Consider the following 17,759-nt stretch of genomic DNA (forward strand, 5'->3'; position numbering starts at 1 on the left):
CCTGTAGACACAGCAATTCTGATCAGTATAGGTCATTTTTATTACATTTATTTTGATTTCATAATTTTAGAATTTGATCTTTCATGAATCTAATCAGCATCTCTGGGTCAAAAAGTTGAGATTCTAATAAGCTTTTCCCATTTCTTTTAACATGTGAGAAATATTAAGATGGGAGCAATCATACATCCAGTCTCTAGAACACAGATTATTAGATCCAGGGGCATCAGAAGAAACACAAAAGGTTTCCAAATTGAGATATATAAAAAAGGTGACTTTTTTTGTTTGTTTGTTTGTTTTTTGTTGTTGTTGCTTGTTTTGGGGCCACACCTGGTGACGCTCAGAAGTTACTCCTGGCTATGCATTCAGAAATCTCTCCTGGCTTGGGGGACCATATGGGACTCCAGGGAATCAAATTGTGGTCCATCCTAGGCCTTACTGCTTGCACCACCACTCTGGTCCCAAAGTGACCCTTTTTAAATCTTTTTTTTTTTAATAGGTTTAAATTCAGTCCCTTGAGAACTGTCAGCTCTTCACAATCACACTGAACTCAAGAGTGGTGTCAGGACTGTCGGATCCCTACTGTGATGCTATTCCTGAACCACCTGGCAGATGAAATCCCATAGAGCAACTATTCCAAAGATTCTGCTTGAGGTAAAAGCTTCAGAACCACTGCTTCAGAGATGAGGAAGGGTAGCACAAAGAGGGGTACCATCTCCCCATGATTCGTAGTTTTTCTCAGACTTGACTCTGAATCATCCTGCCTCCTCTGAAAGGGAGGAATTTGACCCTCTGAAAGGGAGGAATTTGACTGGGTTGGCACATAGGACCAGTTCTGCTCACTGAAAAGCTGAACAAAAAAATGTGAGTTTTGCAATTCCTATCAAAGAACATAACCAATCTCAGCTTTTTTAATTTTGAATTTCCCTAGCAAGTACTTTGTGTTCAGTTTCTGGGACTGCGGTAGAGAGAAATTTTGAAATAGAGACATGAAAATAAGTGTCTTCTGAGCCAACAGGGGCTTTCTCTCTAGTGTTGATTTGATGAAAATGATCCCTGCCAGAGAAAAATATCACCCTTCATTCCCCTACTTTATCATGCAAAAGGAAGAACTTGACTCAGACTAAGAAAAGCTTTGGTTTTAGGAAACAAGGAACCAGAGGCTTGAGAAGCAAGGAATTCTCCACTCAGTAGTCATGTTAAGTATCCCCAAAGCTAGCTAAGAATTCTTCATCTGATCTCCCATTCGGGCTGAAGTGGATGTGTTTCATCCATCAGTTCAAGACCACAAGCTCGCTCCTTCCCCAGTGATTCTTCTAGTCATCCAAGCAAGGACTATTTGAGACAGAGTTTCTTCCACCACAAACTGGATTTATGCTGCACTTCACTGGGTCAGCCCTAAGTCAAAGTCTTATATTTTCCTAAACTTTACAGATTATTAGCAGCTGTGAGTTAATTAGAAAGATGCTTAATGAAATAAAACGAAAAGCAACCAGTATGAACCTCACAGTAGAAGATGAAGCCATTTCCTTTTAATTTCTAAGCGCTCATAGATGCACTTATCTATTCCACAAGATGGCAAATAGTCTGGTAGCCAATGAGAAAGTCACAGAAAATGCCAAGATCTCTGTGCAGCATCTAGAACAGGTTAAGATCTGGGCAGCTGAGGGTGACAGGCACATGAAAAATGCCTCTTCCAAGTCTGAAGGAAGCAAAATTGTGGCTGAAACATAAATGCAGATAAAACACTTTTAACTCTACATTACATCACACTGACAACTAGCAAAGTAATATTAAAGATGGTTTCATTGGGTAAATTTCCTCAGTTTTTCTCAATCTAAAACTGGCTATATAAATATCAGGGCCCCACGTACTTACAATCTCAGAATGTAAAGAACTTAACTAGTGTAATCCTGTGAGAAAAATACTGATGTTAGATGGTAACTTCTAGATAAGAGCCAAACTTTCATTCTAAATATTTTTGAACATCAGGGGTCAAACATATACTCCAGCAGGTAGGGCAATTACTTTGCACACAGTTGATGCAAATCTGATCCCTGATACCTCAAATGCTTTTAATTTATAATTAGTTCTTTATATAGTATCATCACTCTTTTGAATTTGATATTAGTATCCGCATTTGACAGATAACTCAACTGCCCCATTTAGAGATTCATGAATTTTTTAAAGAGGTCACAGCTGATAGGAAAAGTGTGGCTAAACTATCAAAGAAAGCAGACTAGCACGAGTCATGTTCCACACTATTTCACAGCATGAAGAGAACTGCAGAAATATGTCCTTCGTTGATTTCTGATTTGGTACCAGTGGACATTATTTTACTCATTACTATAATTGCTGGAACAAAATAGAAAGAAAGAAAGTGAGACCTTTTCCCAATGAGTTAGTTTTGAGCACAAATCATGTCCTATCTAGGGAGAGGCTTGGTGTGTTCCCACCTCTGTAAATAATAAAGAAGCTGTCAATGGAGAGAGAACAAGTTGTGGGTCTCTCAGTGAGAAGAATCTGAGGAGCAAACACTATTATGAGCCCACCCAATTATAAGCAGTGCATCTTGGCACCACTGTAAACAATACACTTTTATCACAGTCAGCTGATGGATTATTTTGCTTAATATATTGTCAAAGACACATGATAAAGGAGAGATGTTGGACGTAATATACAGTACTCAAAAATAAATATGTGAATAATCTCACCAGCTTTGAGACTTCTCAATACCAACTATGACAGATATGAACTATAGTGCACTCCCATTTGATGACTTGAGGACTTATGATAAGTTGAACAGTATAATATCTATCTTCACTGCTGTCAGTTCTATCTAATGGTGATGCTTGAAAAGACATCATTTGACCTAGCCTAGTTCCAATCATGTCATGATTAGAAGCATTTAACTTGGTCAAATGCAAGATTAGGGCAAAAACATATTAGAAATCACCTACTACTACCCTCCTATTTTAGAAACGAGGGAAATAAGACTAAGGGAAGTTCATTTCCTTGCTCCAGATCAGTTATAAAGCCAAGACTTCGATATTAAAGTATAATGTATCTTTTACTTCAGTTGTTGGAAATCAGAAATTCTGGTGGCCAGTGGGGATATCTTTTGAAAGACTTCCCCTTAAAGAGATTCTTCTACAATGATTTGAAGAACTCCATTCAAGACAATAAGCCTTTTGGCTAGAGTTAGTTCAGAAGGCATGATACTTGTTACTCTTTATCCTCGGAATTATTAAACAGCATGATGTTAAGAGTGAATTCCTAGAGAAGCACTTTACCTCCAAATAGCAAACTCAGGGTATTGCTACTCTTACTGGGCTCTCTGATGGCCCCTCTTGGGTGTGTTCAATAAGTCATAGTGTTCAGAGAATTTCATTTTAACAGTGAGGATCAGTGAGCACTTCTGACTACTTTTCTACATCTGACGTATCAAATCCTGAGGTTGCTCAGAAGAGTTAATAAAATGGTTACGTTCTTTTGTATGAGCTGTGGGAGCTCACTACATTCCTTTTAAGTGTTTGAGACAACAGTTTTCATTAGCTTATGGTACATATTTCCATCCAGATCTTCTCCCCACTAAGGATTGAGCAGTACTACAGAATGTTTCGAAAGTACAAGAAACTATAATTGAGCATTACACCCCAAAACCCTAGCAAATAATGTAATTGAACCAAATTACTAGCAATTTTAGCAAGGCATCTCTAATGTATTTAAATGTCACATTTATCTTTCTGTAAGTAATCTTGACTCTGGAATTAGAGAAAAAGCTCAAAGATGAGTTCGTTATTCTAAGTCCAGTATTAGATCTTCTCCCAACACAAAAAAACCTCCAAATTTAGAGCTAGGAATATATCCTGAGCAAAGACAGGTGTGACCTCCAAACTACAAGGAAAAACAAAGGGATGAGTCGACCTCACAAAAACTTCCACAATTTCAGAAATATTGTCTTTGGAGATTATAGCATTCCCTTTCAAGTCTCTTGAAATCTACCTATCTGCTTTGTACTAAAGAAATAGTTTTAGAACTACAGCATAAAATGCTATGTTTTTCTTTACAAGGCAAATCTGATTTAGGCAAAAATAATAATGGAGTAAGCAGCCCCAAATGAACTTTGGTCATGTTTAGACTGCTCAAATCAAATGCGGAGTTCAAATACAAATATCAATCACAAGCATCTGATGTATTTGTCACTTTCCATTATAGCCTGGTTGGGCTCAAATGTGACAGTAGATGTACTTATATGCAAGTGTGCATATAAATATATTTCTAAAATATATTTCTAAATGTTGATGAACTTTGTGAAGAAGTAGCTTCCACTCTAACTTATCCCAAAGCTATCTGAATCCACATTAACATATACATTTGAACTCAAATGTACGGAACAGCATGAGAAATCGCTTTCTTAACTCCACAGTAATAAAGAATCAAGAAACAGATATTTTTTCCATTTCTTCCCATTACATTTTATATCCACATTTAGATGTATCTGGGAAGATCTCTAAGCTGACACCACTGTGAGAGGCCCATGGGATTCACAAATATCATTTCCATGACACTCAGAAAACTGTGGGAAAAGAGAAAAATGTGAGCGGTGATAAACTGGAGCTAATCTCTTTCTGCCACAACCTGAAATGATACTTGGCCAGGTAATCTCCCATCCTCCATGCTGTAAATAGAGCTTGTCTATCTCTCCCAGCTGCCCAAATGGAGTACTGGTATCTCCCTTAAATGCTTGTACTAGAAATTTTCTAACGGGATTCCAAGGCTCTGAATGAAAAAAAAAAAGAAGAAGAAGAAGAATATTTCTGTCATGCAGACTCAGAAGTTTGAAGAAAAAAGGAAAACCTAGAATTTGAGGTCTGCAATAAATATGACAAATAATAAATTCTGGGTCAGTAAGCTCACCCAACCATCAAACACAAAAAGAGCCTCTGATGAGGGTCCCATAAGCCTTCTAGAGACCCATTCAATGAGAAGAATTTGGCTTGGAAGTCCCAGCCTGGCTCTGCCCCAGGGTGTATCCATTCCTCCCTAAGTGAAGGACAAACTTAGCTCTAAAGACAAAATCCAGAGTTTGGTTAAAGGATATCCAGGCCTACAGCACTAAGATTTCATTTTCATCATGTCTCTGCAAATACATATTATCTAGGACATCATTTCTTTGCATTCAGGAAAATAAATTCTCCAGAAACAGATGGTTACCCCTAACTCTTGAGCAAATAATTTTCATGCTTCTTGATGTACTCATATAAAAATTAGAATTTACAGTCCTGGTTCTTGTGGGACCCAAATAAAGAAAACGGATGCAATATTTAATAGAAGATTTGGCCAGAGTTAGTTAGCATCAGACTTTGTTGGTAGGCAAAATGCGACTTAATACAGATAGCAAATAGAAAGTGGATCAAACAGGTCTGAAAATGTGTAGAATAAAAGGCCGGACATGAACCTATTCTACTTTGTGAAAGGATAATCTTGTCTCTTGTTTCTCACCTTTGTTGTCAGACTTTGGGGCTAATGTCATCAGATCCTGCACACATATTAGAAATCACTGGAAATCATGATTATGATTTACTAAGACCCCTGGATCAGAGATATCTGCCCAGATCTTTGCACACAGCACACCAGACCCTCCATAATTTCCTGGGAGGGAACTAACTGAAAGGAGGGAGGAAAAATAATGAAGGTGTTAAGAGAAACTTGATTCCTATCTTGGCTCTGACAACAAATATCTCTTTAACCTTGGAAGAGTCACTTAATTTCATTGGATATCAGTTTCTTCATCTGCAGAGATAATCTCCAATTTCCTTTGTTGTAGTAAAATTCTATAACTTGAAGAAAAACAGCTGCAAAAGGTTCTTGTGTTATCTGGCTGGGCTAAGTGCTTAGAATAGAAGAATGAGCCCTTAGAATAGAAGAATGAGCCTTGCTGGGCCAAGACCAGCCTCCTCAGCTTCACTATTCAAACTTAAAGGCAACTTTCTTTTATTTTAAACAATATTTTTACACAATTTTTAAAATTTAGTCATCATAAAACTACAAAGTCATTTATGAGTGAGTTTCTGGCATATAAGATTTCAACCTCAATTCCTTCACCAGTGCTCCTCACCCCCATAGGCTTCTTACCAGTCTGCCTCTACAAGAGAAATTATATACCTATATACATATATTAAAAGTATATGTAAACATAGTTATATATGTATATTTATATAAAATATATTTATAGAGATTTATTTGAACTGTGATTTCCAGTATAGTTGCTGATAGGCCTTCATAAAGAACTCTGTGTCATCTTTTAGTACTACCACATCCTCCTGGCTGACTTCATCCCATCACCATAGTCACTGCCACCCTCCCTCTCCCCAGTTCCCTCAAGTAACACATTTCCTACAGAAGACCAATTTTCCTGGCCTTTGTTTCTATTGTCTTTGAGTGCTTATTATTCTGCCCTTTTGTTTCAAATGCCTTCTTACCCTGTCAGCTCTCCTCACTCCTATCTCTTTTAGTTATTATTTATTTATATAAATTGTGAAAGCCTATGGCCGGGATTAAAATAGCCCTGAGCTTTTGCTCTTACTATCTTCTGGGGCTATACTTCTAAGTTTGAAGTGTTCACAAAGAGGAGAAAATGTACCCACAAACCAGCAGACCCTAGTTTGAGAAGCAGAAGAAATGAGTGGTTGAGGTGTGTGAAGGGAGAATAAGCAGAAATTCCCCTGGCCTACTTTGGGCTGCTCTTTACCCAGAGGAAGCACCAGCTGCTGATGGAGAGAAGGCTCAGCCAGATTTATGAGTTTTCTAAACTCAATCAAAACAAAGCCTGCTCTGACCTACAGAAAGTCACTCAAATGTATCAAATATTGCCAAGATTCCATGGTCAAAGATAAAGTGAATATCCAAGCCAGACTTAGAAATGTCACCCATTGGTTCCTAGAAACCATGAATGGTCAGCCTGGCTGCCCAAGGGGGTGTATAAACACAGACCCTTTCTTCTAAAGACAGATTCTTTTCTTAGGGCCCTTAGGTGTAGCTTTACAAACAAGCACTATGTCACCTGCACTCAGTAGCAAGCAGTGTGTGTGGAAGGGCACTGTATGACTACCACACACACTCCAGTTTACCAGGGTCTGCCCTGAAAGGTAGAGAAGATGAAGACAGAAGAGAAGTTTTTTAGGTCATGCCAACTACCTTCTCGGCCTTCCTTCCCAAGGCAAGGAAGTCCTGACTGGACTTTCTCTTTTCCTTTTCCTTTCTCTTACTCTCAAATTCAAAGGCACTGGAAGCCATTTCTTGACAATTTTCCACTCAAAAAGTTAATGTCTGTGAGAAAATTCAATATGGTGTGGGATTAATCAGTTCCATCTTATGCAGTATATGCTTTGTTACTCATTAGTTGGAAACCATCTTTGCATATAGTGCCTTGAATTGGTGTGTAGACCACTTAACCTCCATCCAGATTGTGGTCTGATTCTTCCCAGTAAATATCCTGGGTCTCAGGAAAATGTCTTTTCTTTTTTTGTTTCTGGAATTCCCCCCCCCACCCCCCCATTGAGGTGCCTGCTTCTTGAGAGTGGAAAGCTTGTGTGTTGGAATTCCTGAACCCATTTCATCCTCTTCAGAGTGTGTGGATTATTTACTGCATTGACATTTGCTTCCAGACCCACGTCTCTCCAGTGTCCTGCCTTTGGAGCTTGAGCTTGATTTAACAGAATGGAAATGAGCCTCCATGTCGCAAATTCTACTATTGTTTCCACCTCTGTCCTCTTTCTTGGGCCCACTTGCCAGGGTACAGTTGATATGAATTGACTGAGGTACGGAACTCATTTAAGGACACATTTAAAGTCCCCTCTCAGCATATAAAACTGATACAGCACTTCAGTATTCTTTACTATTTCTCATCTTTGAGGCAACAGTCAATTTGAGAAAGAACTAATAATCCAATAGTCCAAGAGAATTTGCTTTGTCTATTCGTTTTCCCCAAGGCTCAAAGATTCATCCAGATTCTGCTCTTTATTGACTGTTCCATCTTTTTACCTCCGTTGTCTCTGACAAGAAGGTATCAGAAAATCTTAGGAAAGAAGGGTTTTATTATTTTTAAGGTTTTTTTGGTTTTGTTTTTGGTTTTTTTTTTTTTTTTTTAGTTTTTGGGTCACACCTGGCAGTGCTCAGGGGCTACTCCTGGCTCTACACTCAGAAATCTCTCCTGGCATGCTTGGGAAACCATATGGGATGCCGGGATTCAAACCACTGTCCTTCTGCATGCAAGGCAAATGCTCTACCTCCATGCTATCTCTCCGGCCCCTATTTTTAAGTTTTTTAAGAAAAAAAATAATATTCAATCCTGAATTTTGGTGCTGGATAATAACTTCTGATGTGGGAATTGATGACTTAACAAACACCCCTCTGGGAAGACAACCCCCAAATAATCTGTGAAAAGTAACAACCAAAAATAAGATGATAAGGAGTCATGTCACAGAAATCCCCAATGGAAGACTGTGTGACCTCGAAAAAAAAAATCACTTCTCAATTTCTGTTTGAGCCTTTCTTTTGAACAATAGGAAGGTGAAGTACTTGATCTGCCTTACTTGTCTCTGCTCAGTCTTGGTTTGTCTATATTTGTTCTCATTACTCCAAAGCCTATCCCTTTTACTCTGAAAATTGTCAAAGTTTTGCTTAGTCATTCACTAAAGCCTTGTGTGATTTGATGCAATTGCTAAGGTTTCACACAAAAGAGATCTAGGTTAAGATCTACAGAGGTGTAAGGAACTGGGACCCTTCACCCTCTTGGAAGAATTTTGTCTGGCCATGAACAAGTAGTGGTTATGCCAGTGCCTTCCCACGTGACCTGAAGAATTCATCAAACTCTGCTAGTACCTTATGATCTCATCTGCATAAAGTGGAATATGATCAGAGAATATCTCTAAATGCATTTGCACATATTTAATTGTAATTTTCTTCTTTCTTGAGAACTAGTGATGCATGTTTAGTTTAGGTGATGCTTAGTTTCTTTATAAAATTAAACAGAATGACAGTTTTCAAATGTTGGCTCACATACACAAACAGATGTTGATTAGTAAGTTTGTCACTGAGTAGTGTGTAAAACCCTAAGAATCCTAAGTAGTTCACTCCATGGGGCAGAAAGGTTGGTATGCATTCTTTCCAGATTTTTTCATAATGAGCATAACAATAAAAAATTAATTTCTTTGTAGAAGCCCAGCATCTAATACTGTACCTAGATTTTAGCAAATATTGAATGTTTGCTGAGTTAACCCAAGATTAAATTAAAAGTTCCAAATCCTAGCAAACAATTTAGATAGATGAATTTTTTTGTTTGTGGATCTTTATATATACCTGTACATTTTTGTGTTTATATATACAAAACATACATCTATCTCACTCCTCATTTAATACCTATGCTAGTTGTTTTCTTTTCCCATTAGGTGGTGAGGTCTTTGAGGATGATGATCTCATCTTGTGCATTGTATCCTGAAATTCTAGCCTGTGCTAGGGTAATGGCAAATTCTTGATAGAATTTTTTAGTTAGCTAGTTGCTTGGATGGATGACTATAATATGCACTTGCACAAGCTCAATTTCCATTTATTCTTTAAATAAAGTAGTATTAAAATCATTTGTTTTCTTTATTAGTTGCTGGTGAAAGAAAATGACTGAGAAATAGAAAAAATGGAGCAAAGATAAAGAAAAGAAAGGGAGTGGGAAAATGGGAGAGATTAAAAAGAAAGCTTTTGGGGCTGGAAAAATAGCATAGCAATAGTAGGATATTTGCTTTGCATGCAGCCTACCCAGGACCAATGGTGGTTCAAGTCTTGGCATCCCATATGGTCTTTCGTGCCTGCCAAGAGTGATTTCTGAGCACAGAGCATGAGTAACCCCTGAGCGCAGCTGTGTGACCCAAAAACCAAGGAAAAAAAAAAAGAACTGAAAAGAAAAGAAAGAAGCCTGGGAGAGAATAGTCTATCTGAAGTTGACTATTATCAGAATATTGATTCTTTGGAGAGTAATACATAAAAGTTATCAACTAAGGAAAAGGGAGTTGCAAAAGCAATAGTTACCATATAATTATGCGAGGAAGAAAATAATTTTTTATTCTCCTGTTACCAATCCTTTGAGTTTGTAACTTTTGTATTTTAGAAAAGATATTAAAAAAGACTTCAGCCAAGGTGAGGTTGAGTGGATAATAATAATCATAAGCACCAATCATGCATGCAAAGTCTAACCCTAGATTTGGGAATTTGTCAGAGGCGATGAATTGGTTTTTGGCCTCAATATGCAAAAGCATTCTTGTTTCTTGCACTGTCACACGAGTCTTTCTGAGTTTAGCACATCTGAGTTTAGCACAGGACAGGGAAGTCATACCAGCTTATACTCAATGGGTGACAATTTGATTCTGTGACAAATGAGAACAGTGACCTGGTAATACAGGAAAAGAACAGGCTGGAGAAATCGAAGGATCAGGCCAAAGGAAACTACAAACCAGCAACATGATCCATGGCCTCAGTCAGTCCTCAGAAAAGGCTATTTCTGCTTCCCCAATTTCCCCATCCTGGCTCTCAAGAAGAGTTTTGATTACTAGATAACTAGAGCTTTGGTCTTTCACAGAATCAACAGCTTGGCAGCCACCAAGTGATAGGCATCAATACTAATCACACAAGCTAGTGTGAAAGGAGACTCGGGGACAGGCCATGCTATAACTGCTAGTCTAGGAAATGTACTCCCGAACCTGCCCCATGGATAGCACTCACAATATTGATTAGCTGTTTCCTTGCCTGAGAAGTGGCCCTGTGTTTAGTTCTGGCTTCCATTATTTTATTTATTTCAGCCTGTGTTCTCAAATCTTATACCTTTGTACTCGGGGCACATAGAGTCTACCACCTGATACTGATTTAACAATGAAAGAATTCAGGAAGATGAGATGGGCATAAAGAACATGGAGCCCAAGTGCAGTGTTAGCAGTTGTAGGCAAAGTACCTGTAAATCCAAAGCTGTTAGAAGGAGCCCCGGTCTCACAGATGAAATAGTCTGACAATCTATGTCAGAGCTATGGTGCCTGGGAGAATGTGCCCTTCCTTTGTTGTCCAACATGCTATGCAAAATTGCATTGGCTTATCAATTTATTTCTAATTCATGCTGATTTGATGAAAACTTGTATTGGGTTCTTCATTTTCTCTTTTGAATTTAATGGAGGGAATGATCTTCTGCCCCTCACCTTCCTTTTCTACTCCTCTAGTAGTTCATTCATCATTTGGCAGGTGCCAAAACTTTCTGAACTTCTGGTTTATGTTCGTGGCTTTCATCTACTCAGAGTCCATACAGATGTCAATCTTCCATGTCATTTGTGTATATATTGCCACAAATTATTCAAGAGATCATATAGGACAAATGCTTTCAAGTTTATTTGGACTTCAACTTCCTTTTCAGGGGGAAAATCAACCCAGTAGTCCTATGTAAATAAACTTTCTTGAAGTCAACACAACACAGAACACAACTCCAAATACATGCAAACCTTCTACCAATATGTCTACTCCTAGGAGGGCGTATCATCCACTCTGGGAAACACTGCCTATGGGTTGGAGAAGGAAGAACCATGGTATGTGCTTTCACCCTAACAAGTTCTTCTATAAGTACAACTGTAGAAAAGGCTAATATTCTAAAGAATGATTTTAAGAATGGATTATATTATTTAGTAGCACTGATTATAGGCAAGTGACAAGCTCACTCTAGTCTTCACCTATAAAACTTAACATAGTAGACATGATATTAAAATTTTTGATAGCTTACTAATAATACATTGGAGAAAAATGTTATTTCCTGTAACATACCAATAATTAAACAACTAAAAAATAGATTAGAGATGATTGGAGCCAGTCTTGGGGATACAGAGTAAACTATATGGGTAAACCCTGCTGAATTCTCCTTACTATATTAACACAACTCAGTGTTGTGTTAACAAACATAAAACAGATGATATCCAGCCCAAATGTTTCTATAAGGGAAGAGGATCAGAAAAATAAGCATGAGAATTTGTACCCTGGTAGAAAGTTTTGTTATGTGGATTGCTTGTTTTGTTTAGGGATTCCTTTGGCTTGTGGACCCCTGCTTATGATGGTCTGATAGCTTTGTGGATGCCTGTAGAAACTTGGCATATAGGAAGCAGAAGTGTGAACAGGAGCTGGGTCCATTCCATGAGTGTAGCTTAAAAAAAACTGGCATATAATCTTCAAATATTTGACTTAAAACAAAGCTAAAGGGGGAGACAATTGAAAATAACTAGTCTATACTCAAGCTTTATAAAAGAAAATTACTGCCAGAAAAAATTTCCAATCTACTTAATATAGTTAGGATCTGTTATCTCTTTATCTTCCTGGTCACCACCGCCAACAACAAATATAAGACCTTTATCACAAGTCATCAACTGAAATGGTAATCAGAGTCAGTTATATTTCTAAAACTTTGCTAATGTTCTAAGAATGTTACATTAGTAGCCATGCTGAATAAGACAACACCAGGGTCTCCTCTTCTGAAAATGAGAAATCTAAATCTCTAGAAGTTTTCAATCCTTTCTCAAGCTATAAGCGCTAAATAAAAGAGCTGGAATTTGAAAAGACACAATTTGACCTGAAGTCTATGCTCTTATTACTATCTCCAGAGAAGAGTTAAAGTTGATGAGTTGGAGGAGAAAATTAAGTCATTGGAAGAGCTCAAGCAAACAGGAATGAACAATATATATTTCACTTGCATAAAGTTATAGGCTCTTTCTATGCCTACATCTCCTACATTTCTATGCCACCTATCATTACACTTCAGTCATTTGTATTCATTCTAAGAAATAGGCTTCTTTCTCTTGCAATATCCATGAAATACTTAAATCATTATTTTCTACTCAGATGTCAACAACTGATAGCAGGTTAATATGTTCTCCAGAGAGAGTTGTATTTACATGCACAAGTGCACATCTAACTTTAATGAGCAACTAAAATTTGTTAAAGAGAAAAATTGTTTTGGGGTCCACATCCAGCAGTACTCAGCACTTACTACTCGTCCTGCACTCATTTTGACAGAACCTGGAGATCAGATATAATGCCAGGGATTGAACTAAGTTCAGCATTGTACAAGATAGGAGCCTAACCATTGTACTATTGCTCTGGCCCTCATTTGTAGAATTTTGATGTGAGCAAATTAATAGGGGTGGACTGCTGATATCAGTCTTCTAAGTGTTTCTAACATCCATTCTGGTATTTAAAAATCATTAGGAAGCAAACTTTCCAAATGAGAAATGGATATAATCTCTATTTCAGATAAAATTTTTTTTAAAAGCATAAAATATTTTTGTCATTAGATGTGTAGAATGTGATGGACTGTGAAAAAATTTGGAGACTGAACCCATGGAATAGTGCCTTTGAAACTATGTTCTAACCATCACTCCTGGGTCATACATGTTTAACAATTTCTCTGAACATTTAAGCTCCTTCGATAACTTAGGTACATGAGCTCTATTCTTTAACAGAGCAGAAACAGTGAAATAAAATAGGATTTCCTTCCCCCAAAACTATCTACCAGTTTTCTAGGAGAAAATAGGAAACCATCTCTTACTTCTACGCCATTCTCTCTTGCTAGCCTGGTAGAAGCCACTCAGACCTGTAATATGAGGATGCCCTGGCTAATTTTCCTCTATAAATCATAGGGCTAATTCTATGTCCAGAAGGTGATATCATCAGCTTCTTTTTCAATAAGGCTGTTATCTCATAGTCCATTAAGTCTGAACAAAGATGCTAAGACATCAGAAGCTTTTTTGTCAATAAAACATGCTTGTGTTGTTGACTTTCTCCCCCTTGGAAAGATTCTCACTGTCTCCCACCTCTCCCAACTGCCCTAGAAGGAACATCAGCTATGATCTCAACATTTAGAGAGTGAAAAAAGATAGTTTTCTAGGGAGTAGAAAAGAATAATGCCAACATGCCTAAAGTGGCATAGTCTGGAACAAGAAGAGAAAACATGTGCAGCGACGGAAGACTGCATCTTGTTCTCTACATCTTTTTCAAGCTATTTCGACATGGAATAAAATCATACTAAGGCTACCAGTCTCCAGCTGTTATGATATCATAAGACAAATGTACTAGAGAAGCAGTGTGTTTCTTTGTTTCAAGCAGGAAAAATGTAAATGTTCCAAGTGTGAAATTGTCTACTAAACAAATTAATTTAAGTAAAAATAGTTGTCTCCAAGTAAGTTCTCTCCCATTTCCATTCTTTTTTTTTCTAGAGCTTCCAAGCTTGTCTCTCTGCCCCAAAGAGTAGAAAGCACTATCAGAATAAAAGACAGAGGTTCAAAAAAAAGACAGAGGTTCTTCCTGCAAGGGAAACCCAAAGATTTCTCAGTATGGAAATCCAGGAGGTCCTAGTGGTTCCTACTGTTGTTCAACTCATGATAGTCATCATCTTTGCAAATGTACCCCCAAAATAAAAAAAGATGCTTTGCTAGAGTCTCCAGCCAGAAAATCACACATTTCGGTTGTTCCCATTTGGGTTGTTCACTGCCAACTAAAATGAAAAAAGAGTTTCTTTCTTCTGTGACTTTGAAAAGAATAGAGTGGTGATTAACAGTAATATTTTTTTTAATGAAACGCAACCCGTCAACCCTGTCATATCCTGGCCATCCTCGCTTGTATGCGCCTCCCTGACAAGAGGAATAATAATGGTCATACATCACTGCTCTGCACGTCCAATCACCTAAATCTTCCCTCGCTGCAGCCGCTGAGACTCAATTACTTTATTGACATGCAATCTTCATAAGGGGAGAAATATTGTGCATGTAAGGTCACTTGGTTATGAAGACATATTATCATATTATCTGCATGAGGGTTGCAGGGCTAAGACCTGACAGAGCTAATTATAATGGTACATGATAGAAAGCTCAGGACACATTATTTGCTTGGCTGCACTCAAGGTAAGTCCGTAGCATCATGGTTGTTTGATAAAATAAGGCAACTTTGACTTGCAAGTTGTAACTTGTTTTGTTTGGTTTTGTTTTTCTTTAAGCTTGTCACCATTTCACTTAGGGATTCTCATTAAAAAAAAACAATTTAATACTAGCTCATATTAATTTTGAGATAATTGGGAAGGGAGATGGTATTTCTACTGTATGTGTGTATACATGTATGTAAGTGTTTTACAAAGGGGAACATGGCTGTTGGGGGGTGACATTGGCATGGTCATTTCCCATCAAATACTAAGTTTCAGTCTATTTCCCACTAAGTGGAATGAGACTGAATACAGGGAGGATGGTAAAGGAATATAAATCATAAATATACTGGCTAAGAGTAAAAATTTTCCCTACACTTACTTAGCCTTTTCTCTGTTCCTTGACTCTTGGTTTTCTTGTTCTCACTAGCAAAACCCTCTTTTGCCAAGAGATGATGGTCTTGAATGTGGTGTCTTTGGATGAATGATGTTCTTTAAATGTTTACCACATGATCAATGTTTTGTATATGGCTTATGCACATAGGTAGTTGGTCATTCTCTCATTCATATCCTCTGCCCATTTATCATCCCACTCATCCAAGCTGGACCTCATATTGAGAGGCTCAACTGGGAGCTCGCATGACAGTTTTATAATAAAGGAAAACAAGGTCAAGTCTGGAGTCTTTTAGTCCTTGGCTGGTACCCATCCATCCTCAAAAACCACAGGGGTTCCTAGTTCTAGGAAGAATCATCATCAAGTTCATATCCATGGATGATAGAGACAGACTCTGAGGTTAGGGCCTGGACATATACTCTACTTTGAGAGAGGTTTATAAACTGTTACAGAGGAGTAAAGGAGCCATCCATAGTACTGTAATGCAACATATGCTATCCTCTCAATTTCCTCTCCCTCAGTGCATAAACAAGAAGAAACAGCTTAAGTATTCTAAATTTTAGAATCTACCTTTAGTCTTGTAACATTAGTGCTTTGACCTAAACACAAAAAAACAGTACAGCAAGAAATTGAGATTGTCAAAATTCTCTTATTTAATACTCTAGAAATTCAAATTTCTCTTTCATATATACTAACAGTTCAAATAAAGGGTAGTCAAGTCACAAAAAGCCAAGAATTTTTAATATTATTAAGAATTGAATTGTGGATTTTCAGGGAGGGACTTCAGAGCATAAAAGCCGGCTATCCTTTGCAAAAGCTGGCTCCCTGTGTGTGACACCAGGCGGGGAAAATCCGCGAAAGTACACCGGCCCAGTGGGGCTCAGCTGTGAAAGACTGTGAGTGTGACCTGTCTATGTCTGTCTACTGTCCTCTTGCGTGAAACTCTTGCGAGTGGGGCAAAAAGAGCCTCCAGAAACCTCGCTCGCCCAGACGCCATTTTCAGGGAGGGACTTCAGAGCATAAAAACCGGCTATCCTTTGCAAAAGCTGGCTCCCTGTGTGTGACACCAGGCGGGGAAAATCCGCGAAAGTACACCGGCCCAGTGGGGCTCAGCTGTGAAAGACTGTGAGTGTGACCTGTCTATGTCTGTCTACTGTCCTCTTGCGTGAAACTCTTGCGAGTGGGGCAAAAAGAGGCTCAGAGGAGCACGGCCGCTCCACTTCGCTACGCGGCCGTGCACTCTTTCTAAGGAAAGAACTCCATTGCAACAAGAAGGAAAAATCACACTAAGAACGGCGCTATATCACAGAAGCAAACATTTCTCTCTGGACTGTCTTCTCTGTTACATGCTCGGGCCTAAGATTTGACCCAGTGTGAGGCTTCATCCACGGAGGACTCCCCTCCCTTAGAGGCAAGTCAGCCCATCCAGAAAGGGAGGAGCCAGAGGAGTGTGCTGCCTACATCATATAGACAATGAATACCACTACAACACGTAGAAAAACCCACAATACAAATGTGACAATGGGGAAACAGCGCAGGCCAGCATCAGACATAGAGAATGAAGATGACAATTCTGAGGACCAGATAATGACTGAACAACTAATCAACCTCTCAGATAAGGACTTTAGACTAGCAATATGGAAGGTGCTCAACAGACTCCAAGAAACCATGGATCGAGTTGAACAGAACACTAATAAGAACCAAGAAAATATGAAGGCAGAAATGACAAAACTCCAAACTGAAATAACATGTCAACTAACAGGCCTGAAAAACTCAGTAAACGAAGTGAATGACAAAATGGATAAGCTCTGGGACAGGGTATCAGAAGCTGAGAATAGACTTGGTGCTGTGGAAGATGAGATACATAACAATTCCATACAGCAGGAGAGATTGGACAAAAAACTTAAAGCAAATGAGCAGACAATGGAAAAATTAGTCAAAGAATGGGAACAGACGAAAATAGAAGTCTATGATAAGATCAACAGAAACAACTTAAGAATCATTGGAGTCCCAGAGACCCAGGAAGAAAATTTCCAGGAAGAATCAATGGTCAAGAACATCATTAAAGAGAAACTCCCAGAGCTAAAGAATATATGTGATCAAATCCTGCATGCCCGAAGAGTACCAACCAAAAGAGACCCCAGAAAAACCACCCCAAGACACATCCTAGTCACAATGACAAATCCCACAGATAGAGACAGAATTCTGAAAACAGCAAGATCAAAAGGGGAAATCATGTTCAAGCAAGCTTCCCTGAGATTTACAGCAGACCTGTCACCAGAAACGCTCAATGCCAGAAAGCAGTGGTGGGATATTGTGACAAGACTGAATGAAATGAATGCTTCACCCAGAATACTATACCCAGCAAAACTCACTTTCCGG

The 17,759-nt window shown here is 38.4% G+C and overlaps 1 protein-coding gene across 1 annotated transcript in view; it reads right to left on the reverse strand.

Moving 5' to 3' along the window:
- LRMDA (leucine rich melanocyte differentiation associated) overlaps window positions 1–17,759 on the reverse strand; it is a gene marked incomplete at its 5' end in the record, with an annotated part of 468,042 nt that overhangs the window by 89,922 nt on the left and 360,361 nt on the right. The gene's annotated exons all lie outside the window — the stretch shown is intronic.

This window comes from Suncus etruscus, chromosome 15, assembly GCF_024139225.1.
Source record: "Suncus etruscus isolate mSunEtr1 chromosome 15, mSunEtr1.pri.cur, whole genome shotgun sequence".
In the NCBI taxonomy this organism is placed as follows: Eukaryota; Metazoa; Chordata; class Mammalia; order Eulipotyphla; family Soricidae; genus Suncus; species Suncus etruscus.